The 10,116-nt window shown below is 39.7% G+C and overlaps 1 protein-coding gene across 4 annotated transcripts in view; it reads left to right on the top strand.

The window, feature by feature from the left end:
* The window catches only part of LOC105354474 (membrane-associated guanylate kinase, WW and PDZ domain-containing protein 1), a 160,029-nt gene that overhangs the window by 120,610 nt on the left and 29,303 nt on the right, over window positions 1-10,116 (top strand). The gene's annotated exons all lie outside the window — the stretch shown is intronic.

The raw sequence follows: 10,116 nt of genomic DNA, 5'->3' as shown, positions 1-10,116 counted from the left end.
TTGTCGGTTTATTTCTTTCGGTCGTCAAAAATTACTGGCTTGCGCAACTTTTCAGTTGATCTGGAAGCAAGACAACTGTGGTTGAATGCAGTTGACATTGAATCCAGCGAACTGTGATGAACGGTGATGAGATTTACAATGACAATTCACTCGGGACTTTTTGCTAATATGTTATCCTTCTTAGCTTTGATGCTAGCGTCATTTCAACACTCAGACAAGGATCCCTTAATTGGTTTTGATCATAAGAAGGTGGAGGAGAATAATCTTCAACTTCCACAGAAGGTTCTGTGGAGAAACTGGCATCATTTTTCTCTGTACCACGCAGTGGGACTACATTATACATTACCTCAAGCTCATCTCACTGTCAATCACAGATCCAGAATACACCTCCCCTGCTCAGCCCAAACTCACTTTGCTTTACCTTCATTTTAATTTTGTAATAACTCTAAAGTTATTGATTTTATATTGTAACCGTATTTCTGCTGCTAACCTCTAAGCCAGGTCACCCTTGCAAGAAAGATCCTCATATGGGTTTTGCACCTGGTTGTTCATCATATTTAAAATCCAATCCATTATTATTATTAAATACTACAAACCAAAAGATGCTCATAGAACAATAAAGTGCAAAACAATCACTCTTTATTGCAGAATAAAATTCAGTGAAAACATGGACAGATAAAAACATCAAAATTTAAGCAGATGTGGGACTTCTGGAATTAATTTTCATAACATCCTTACATACAATGAAGTCCCTTGAAAAAATACAGCAGTATTCATTTGAACTTTGTCTTCCTCCCTTCAGTCTCTCTATCTGTATGTAATTATGCAGCCAAATGAAGTTCCAAATACACTGGACAGTGAAGATTTAGGTCCACTCCCTAACGGTCTGAATTCCACAATGGATTGATGTTGTCTGGCAGTTCCAACATTTGTGGACCCAAAAGGGGACTGTCCCATAGCGGGACATTGATCCCAGGATGAGGTTCAGCCATGGATCCACTCTCCTCCCATTCAATCTCTGGAACCAGCATACCCTGACAAAAAAAGATGGTGTTTCTGAACAGTGCTGTTTTTGTTTATGTTTTAGATTATGTAGGCACAGTGACCGACTAATAATTACTTATATTGTTACTGGCAGGCAGACCTCATATCTCCATAACTTTTTTTAATTTGTAAATAAGTGATAATTAACAAAGTAGTGAGATTAGTACATCTGATTTCTCATAATGCCATGCATTGTGATGCATTTTGAACTTACAGATGTGCTATTCTTCCTACTTGATTTAAAAAACCAAACAATTTAGGGAAATTGTTTGCACCACACAACAACAATACTTTTCAAATAACGTGGAATTCATTTTCAATAAAAATTCATTGTAGTCATTGTGATTTTGCACACAAATCAGTAGTACTGTACAGTGAGATTAAATCAAGCATTTACCTTACCTGGGGATCAGAAACAGGGTTCTGGGTCAATCGCAACTGCCACAGCTGATTTGGTGTCATGTTTTGCTCTGTCCTGATTGGATGGCTCTCCCACACGTCACTAAAGACATCCAGACTGGCCTGAATGCGTGGTAGGAAAATATAGTGGCAGCACAATAAGTGAAGGACATTACTGATGTTGAGCAGACATCACACCAGAGGGGCTCAATACTGTATTTGGAAAGAAGCAAAAAGAAATATACTGTCAGATTTTGTTTTAATATATCACTTCCACGTACTGTGAGCATTAACTCTGCTATGCCCACATTTTCCTCTGTGTGATCTCCTCTCACCCTGACAATAACACGAAAATCATGTCTCAAACACATAATTACAAATGCATCGCTAATTTTCACATCAATTCAACATTTTTATGTAAAGTTTCTTATGTACGTTGCCAATAAGTTGAATTCCAGGTTAAGAAGTTACAGGAGTGAGCTGCAAATGTCATTGGGAAAGAAATTGATGCGAGACAGACTGTTAAGGGGGTGTAAAATGTTATTCATGAGGGGAAAGAGTTTTAGAGTTTCCTTTGCTTTCGGAGGAGTCTAAAAAAGTTGATTTATTTTTGTACAAATAATTAAGTACTTATACTGACTGATGTGTGAATAAAAGATTTCTTTATGAATAACATGAATACCTCAGAGGATAGCCATGCTGGTTCACAGCGTCACTGAAGAAGGCCAAGTGGGTGTCTGCTATCTTCAGGTACAAGATCTATGGAATACAAGTACAAATACTTTCAACTGACAGATATTTACAGGGGCAAAAATGCGACGGGTACAACAGTAATACAATAGCATGATCAATTATGAAATAGAATAGGGTCTTTAATAATCCATGAGCAAATGTAAAAAAATGGCCATCTGCTGACATTCATAAAAAACACATATGCATTAAAAAAACATCACAAATTAAAAAGATTGTTAATAAAAGGTAAATAATTTATAAAATCAGTGGGTAAAATGTATTAAGAGAAATTGCTTCTAAGATGCCCTGCCAGAGAGTTATATTTCTTGATGGCACGAGGAACAAGCGATTTCTTCAGTCTTTCTGTGGAGCATTGCTGGAACAGCAGACTGTTGCTGAATGTGCTCCTCCTGCTGGTGAAGGCCTCATGGAGGGGATGTGAGGGATTCCTAACGATGACCCTGAACCTGCTCAGAGTTTTCTGCTCTGCCACCTCCTCCACAAGATCCAGCTTCAGTCCCACCACAAAGCTCGCCCTCTTGATGATCCTGTTGAGCCTGCAGATGTTCTTCTTGCTGGTATTGCACCAGCACACAGCAGCATAGAGGAGAGCACTCTCCACCACCCACTGATAAAACATGTGCAGCAGTTTTGTGCAGATGTTAAAGGAGCACAGCCTCTGGAGAAAGTACAGCCTTGACTGGCTCTTCTTGTGAAGCTGGTCCGTGTTGGTAATCCAGTCCAGCTTGTGGTCCAACACTCCTGCATGTGGCAGCTCGAGGTGTTATAGCGGAAGTCGGATGTATACAGTGTAAAAAGAAGAGGAGACAGAACTGTCCCCTGTGGGGCCCCTACACTGCAGCTGAGGGTACTGTAGACAGATCCCCCCATGCGGACATGTTGCTGCCTGTTGGTCAGATAGTCCATGATCCAGGACACCAAGAACGGTTCCACAGTCATCTTGGTGAGCTTCTCCTGCAGCTGGTGTTAAAGGCACAGGGGACATCAAAGAAACGCATTCTCACAGCATCTCCTCCTTCATCCAGGTGGGAATAGGTTGCGGTGTAGCAAGTAGAGGATTGCGTCCTCCACCAGTACTCTCTCCCTGTATGCGAACTGCAGTGGATCTTGGACGTGCTGCACTTGTGGCTTCAGCTGCTGAAGCACTAACCTCTAAAACAGGAGTGTCAAACTCATTTTCACTGAGAGCCACATCAGCATAGTGGTTGTCCTCAAAGGGCCAGATATAACTTATACATGTAACTAAATGTAATGACAAATAAATGTAACTACTCCTTAATGTTAAATAACTCATTGTTTATTTATTATAACTTTCTAAAGTGACAATTACAGTTGGATAGAAACATCTGTTTGCTTGTTACTTTAGCATAAATCCTTTTACATTTGATTCTGTCAGGTTAGATTATGGATTATGGACAGTGTTTAAGTCCTAATGTTTAGTTGCCCAATCCGATATTTCAAGTCTGATTCCCCTAGATATGAATAAATACACACCCAATTTTTATTTTAAGAAATTAAAAACTTGTGATGTGACAGGAAAGCAGCTTGTGATGTGTGATGTTAGGATGTGTGGCTGTTGGAGTTCTATGTACTGAAGCTCTGTGAACGGCAGAGACGCTTAATGGACCGGGCTCTGTCATCTAACCTGTTGTTGGGGGTGTGCAACGCCCCACCTCTTAGAAATTGTGTTCTTTAAAGCCTGATACGGCGGCTGCGTGTGGGCGGAGCTTCCAGCTAAAGTTATGGTCTGATCACTACATGGAGCTGTCTCTGTGTATATCAATGCATGGTAGAGATGGAGACTGTGGAGAGATCGGGTTTATTATTTTGAAGAGTTCTGCATGGTAATCATGTTTCCATGTTTGAGTTCATGAGATCATCGCAGAGAGAGTCTCTGCTTCAACTCCTGCTGTGAAAGCTGCGTCTAAATCTGACGCCTGTGTTTCCATCTGACAGTTTGAAGCCAAAGCCCCTCCCTCGCCTCTCTAAATTTCAGAATAAAAGCACTTCCGTTGCAGCTTTACTTCTGTCGTGAGTGAATGTGTTGTGTTGTGAGTTAAAGTGTTGTGTGGTAAGTTAATGTGTTGTGTTGTGACCCTTCTGGGCCACCGTACACTTGGCTAAGCAGAATGCTTCAACTTATTATTCAATAACATTACAAGATGTACAACGAGGGAGTGATAAAATAAATGCATTACTTACTGGCTGAGACTGATCCCGTTCGGCAGACCTCTTCGCCATGATTGCCGCCCGCGTACTTTCAACACCTCCCTCGTCAGTTTGAAAGCTGGAGAAAGTCTAAGGGGTCATTCGATTGGCTGAAAGCGAACACGCCTGCTTTGCTGATAAGTTTGATTGACAGTTTCAATGGTGACATTAGTTGACCTCCTCCGTTAACCCTTGTGCTATCTTAGATGACCCCCCCCCTTACATTGACGTGTTCTCCCTACCATGACAAAGGTGGATAAAGGTGGAAAGATTTCACGTAATCCATGGACACCAGTGAAGATCACAAACCATTGAAGAAAAAAGGTTCAGAGCACTGTCTAGTGGGTCTAGATGACCCAAGTCCCAACGTTAAAGTTCCTAGAATAGCACAAGGGTTACAGGAGTCTCAATATTCACCGTAGAGAAATCTCTCACAAATGTGGGGAGATTCAGAAATGAGAGCGGGTTTGTGAATGCACACATTTGTACGAACTGTGAGTTCACATCACATGTGTACCTAAAAATGTTTGTGAAGCACCTACTGTGCATCTCTGATACATTTATTGTGAATTTCTGATTTTTTTTTTGTGAGAAACACTAATTGTGCATTTGTAAAACATTCAGTGTGCATGTGTGAAACACAATGTGTGTGTTTTTGAAACACAGGGTGTGCATTTGTGAAACCTTTAGTGTGCTTTTCCAAATTTATTTTGCACGTTTGCATAAAATGACATTTGTGAATCAAGGTGTGTGAATTGGTGACTCGGACTGTGTGCAATTCTGAATTATGAGACTGTTCTGGGCTCATACAACAGGGTTTATGAATCATCTTACACACAAGGTTTATATTTGAATAAACCATTTCCACTGCACCACGGCTGCCCCGTGGTGCAGTGGAAATGGTTCTGCAGTGGAGCCGCCACCAGTGTGTGAATGTGTGTGTGAATTTGGCCTTTGAGGAAAGTAGAGAAGCGCTATACACGTATACGCCATTTACCATTTTGACTAAACTTTATTCATATTATCTATTTTTGTAACAGTTTTTTGTTGGACTGGACAGTAAAGGAAAGGAGGGAAAAAGAGAGAGGGATGTTGGGGGGGGGGGGGGTGAAATCATAAGGCATCATAAATTTGCTAGAAGATTATAATCATAAAATATAAGGGGCGGGGCCTGTCCACACACACACTCAAATGTTATAAACATTCCTGTTGGGTCCAAAAATGTTCACATACAAACATTTCAACATGTAAACAATACAACTAATGTTCAAACATGCATACCTATGCCTTCAGGCCAACACATCTGAAACACTTCATTCAGTCATGTAAAGTATTTGTGCAAAGGTGAGACAGCACCTGTGCTGGAGTAAGCCTCTCTGTTCTTCTGAGGTGGATGATAGAATGTAAAATTAAATAGGGAGAGTGTCCAGTCATCCCCACACCAAGAAGACGGCGGAGAAACAGGTGGAGGAGTTCCTAAAATCCAATGGAATTTCTCTGGACACCAACAATGTGGAGATCTGCAGACCGCTTCCCAGGAAAAGAGACACCGACAAACCAGCAATCCTCTTAAAGTTTGTCAATCGGAAACAGAAAGCAGCTTCATTGAAGCAAGGAAGAAATCTGAGGGGAACCAACGTTTTCATGAATGACAACCTCACGAAAAGGAATGCCCACATCGCCAGAAGGGATTGTTATTTGAAAAAGCAGGGGAAAATTCAAGGAACCTGGGTAAAAGACTGTAAAATGTATGCCAAACTCTGTGGCTGCCCTGAGCAGTCCAAGGTTGTTCTTATCAGGAGCCTGAAAGATTTACCTAGGGCTGAAACGATTCCTCGAGTTACTCGATTACAAAAATTCCTCGAGGCAAAAACTCTGCCTCGAAGCCTCGTTACATTCCTATGACGCGCACTATACGTGCGGTGCAGGGATTTGATTGTGTCACACGGACCGTTTATTCACACGGACCTTTTGAATTTAGTTGGCGCGATGGCGGAGAATAGATCTATAAATAAACGGCAGAAATTGTCTAAAGTGTGGGATCATTACACACTTAACGAAGAAGAGAACAAGGTGCAGTGTCTCTACTGCAAAATAGAGCTGGCATACCACAGGGCGCTGGACCAGCGCGTGCCACCGGCAGCGAGCGAGGGGCCCCCTCCAAGGCGACCAGCGCGGGCCGCCTCAGCTGGCGGCGAGAGCCCGTAGTTGCGGTATTCAGGCGACCGGGCCTGCTTTGAACACTCTAATTTTTTCAAAGTAAACGCTTCGGACCCCGCGGGACACTCAGCTAAGAGCATCGAGGGGGCGCCGAGAGGCAGGGGCTGGGACAGACGGTAGCTCGCCTTTCGGCGGACCGCGAGGCTTCTTTAAGCATTGCAAAAATGACAAAAGCATTATTTTTACACGAAATATAAACAATGATAATGGTAATGGCCTTCCACTTTGGTGTTGTGCCACCCTTTCAAAGTCTTCTGTCCCCCCCCATACAAAATGTTCTAGCTCCGCCACTTCTCAAGACCAACTTAAAAACACCAAAAGAAACATTTGCATCAGAGCGGATCTTTAAAATCAAATGCTTGTTCATTTTACAACCACATCATTTTTGTTATGCATTATTTTTTTTGATTGTTCAAAAACACACACAAATCGTTTGATCCGATTACTCGATTAATCGATCGATTAAGTGCTAGATTAATCGATTACAAAAAGAATCGATAGCTGCAGCCCTAGATTTACCCACTACAGTCTAAACAAGAGATGCGTAAAGATGCTGGTCTTATGAGATGAGGAGATGAACTCTACTATCCATGGCTTAAAAAAAACAACACTTTTTCTTCAACAGTCACCTGCAACCACAACTCTGAGAGATCTGAATGGTGAGCAAACCGACCTTCAAATATTCAGTGATAATGACAACAACCTTCAAGACATCAACCCTGATCAATTCTTTTCCACTGTTAATGTGGACTGCAAATATTACAGCATAGATGACTTTAAAAACTCTATTAACCCAGAAGGAAGACTGTCAATCATTCACTTTAACAGCAGAAGCATGTATACCAACTTTGAAGACATCAAGGACTATTTACAGAACATCGGGCATTCCTTTGATATCATAACCATATCTGAGACTTGGTTCAGCCGCGACAAGGACGCTGACTTTGAATTGGAAAACTATGAACTTAACTATGTGAACAGAGTAAACAAAAAAGGTGGAGGAGTCGCAATATATGTGGAAAAAAATATGAAGTTTACGGTAATTGATAAATTGTCTGTCGCAGTGGATGGAGTACTAGAATGTCTTACAATTGAAATATGTAACAATTCAGGGAAAAATGTCATTATAAGCTGTGTTTATAGGTCGCCAGGGTCAAGCTTAGAAGTGTTCAGTGACTGGATGGAAAAGATGTTTACCTCTCTAAATAACAAAATATTATACATCTGTGGAGACTTCAATATGGATCTGATAAACATAAAGCAACCGACAACTTTATCAGCAGAATGTATGCTATGAGTTTATATCCAACCATAACAAGACCCAGCAGAATCACTACTCAAAGTGCTACTCTTATTGATAAGATTCATTCATTTTTGTTTTTTCTCAACTCTTTTTCCCTTTCGGGGTCACGGGGCTGCTGGAGCCTATCCCGGCCACTTGTGGGCAAAGGCAGGGGACACCCTGAAAAGGTCGCCAGTCTGTCGCAGGGTAGAATGTCCACAAACACACACCCATTCACTCTCACATTCACACCTAGGGACAATTTAGAGTTGCCAATGAACCTATGAAGCATGTTTTTGGATGGTGGAAGGAAGCTGGAGACCCCGGAGAGAACCCACGCATGCACAGGGAGAACATGTAAACTCCACACAGAAAGGACCCCCGTTGATGTAGTTTTTCACGTCCCCCAGCCGGGACTTGAAAAGAAAATCTATTGATAAGATAATTATAAATAATATAGAATACACTCATATGTCACATACACACTTGTGACATAACTGATCATTTACCAGTTTTTTCACTATTTGACATCAATGTGAAGACAAAGAAAATTATAGAACCAGTCTACGAAAGGTTAAGAAATGAAAAAACCATGAATGCTCTGAATAATGACTTATCCAGACAAAACTGGAACTCTGTGTACAGAGTGTACATATTGTACATATTGCTTATAAATGTTTTTTAGAAACATTTAGCTCACTTTACAATAAGAACTGTCCAATTTATAAATTCAAGAACAAATTTGCCAAATGCCCTTGGTTAACCACCGGTCTACAAAACGCTTGTAAAAGAAAAATAACCTTTATAAAAAATTCTTAAAACAGAGGATAAAAGCAACTGAACAAAGATATAAGTCATATAAAAATAAACTAACTGAAATAACACTGTACAATAAAAAAGTGTACTTCAATAATCTACTGAATGAAAATAAATACAACGTAAAGCGAGTTTGGGAAATATTAAATAACATCATTAAAAACGGGACAAAAAAGCGAACTTATCCAGATTACTTTACAGATGAGAAGGGTCAAAGCTATGACATCAATGTAGCAGCAAACGGCTTCAATAACTATTTTGTAAACGTGGGTCCAGATTTGGCAGCGGAAATTCCAAAATGCAAAACTAGCAAAGACAATAATCCACCCATCGAAAGGATCCCACACTCAATCTTTCTCTCTGATGTGAGCCAAAATGAACTGATATTAATTGTAAATAAATTCAAGAGTAACTAGCTAAGTAACTAAGCTAACTCAAAAGATTGTGAGGATATAGATATGACAGTGGTGAAAAAGGTAATTAATTGTATCTCTAAGCTTCTAACGGGAGATTCCAAAACCAAATGAAAATAGCCAAAGTGATTCCTATCTATAAGAGTGGAGACAAACACCAATTTACAAACTATAGACCTGTTTCTCTTCTTCCACAATTCTCAAAAATTTTAGAAAAAATATTCAATGATAAATTAGTTACATTTATTGATAAACATAACATTATAAATGAAAACCAATATGGTTTCAGATAAAATAAATCAACCTCATTGGCTATCATTGATGCTGTGGAGGAAATCACAAACAATCTGGACAAAAAGAAATATGCAGCTGGAATTTTCATTGACTTAAAAAAAGCATTTGATACTCTCAATCATGACATCCTACTTGACAAACTGGAAGTGTATGGGATAAGAGGACTAGCGCTAACTTGGGTCAAAAGCAATCTAACGGTAGAAGACAATTTGTCAAGATTGATGAATTTACATCAGAAACCAAAGAGATAAGTTGTGGTGTCCCACAAGGATCAATTCTGGGCCCGATGCTATTCAATATTTACATAAATGACATATTCAATGTTTCAAAGCTTATGAAATTCATATTATTTGCTGATGACACAAATATATTCTATTCTACAAAAAATCATAGGGAACTTATCAAGGTGGTGAACACAGAGTTAAACAAAATAAGATCATGGATGGATTACAATAAATTATCTTTAAACCTAGGTAAAACCAAAGTCATGTTTATTAGTAACTACAATGCCAAATAAATAATAATGTAATTAATGTCTAAATTGAAAGTGTTACAGAAATCAAATTCTTAGGAATAAATGTTTTCTGAAGATAATCAATCATTACTAGACACTGGATTTAGTAACTTGAAAATAATCTATTTGATCAGAACCGGATTATGAAAACTCTGTAAAACTTTCAAATGAAT

The sequence above is a fragment of the Oryzias latipes genome, chromosome 7 (assembly GCF_002234675.1).
Source record: "Oryzias latipes chromosome 7, ASM223467v1".
NCBI lineage: Eukaryota > Metazoa > Chordata > Actinopteri > Beloniformes > Adrianichthyidae > Oryzias > Oryzias latipes.
Note: the sequence above shows the minus strand (reverse complement) of the source record. Positions and strands in the feature narration are given on the sequence as shown.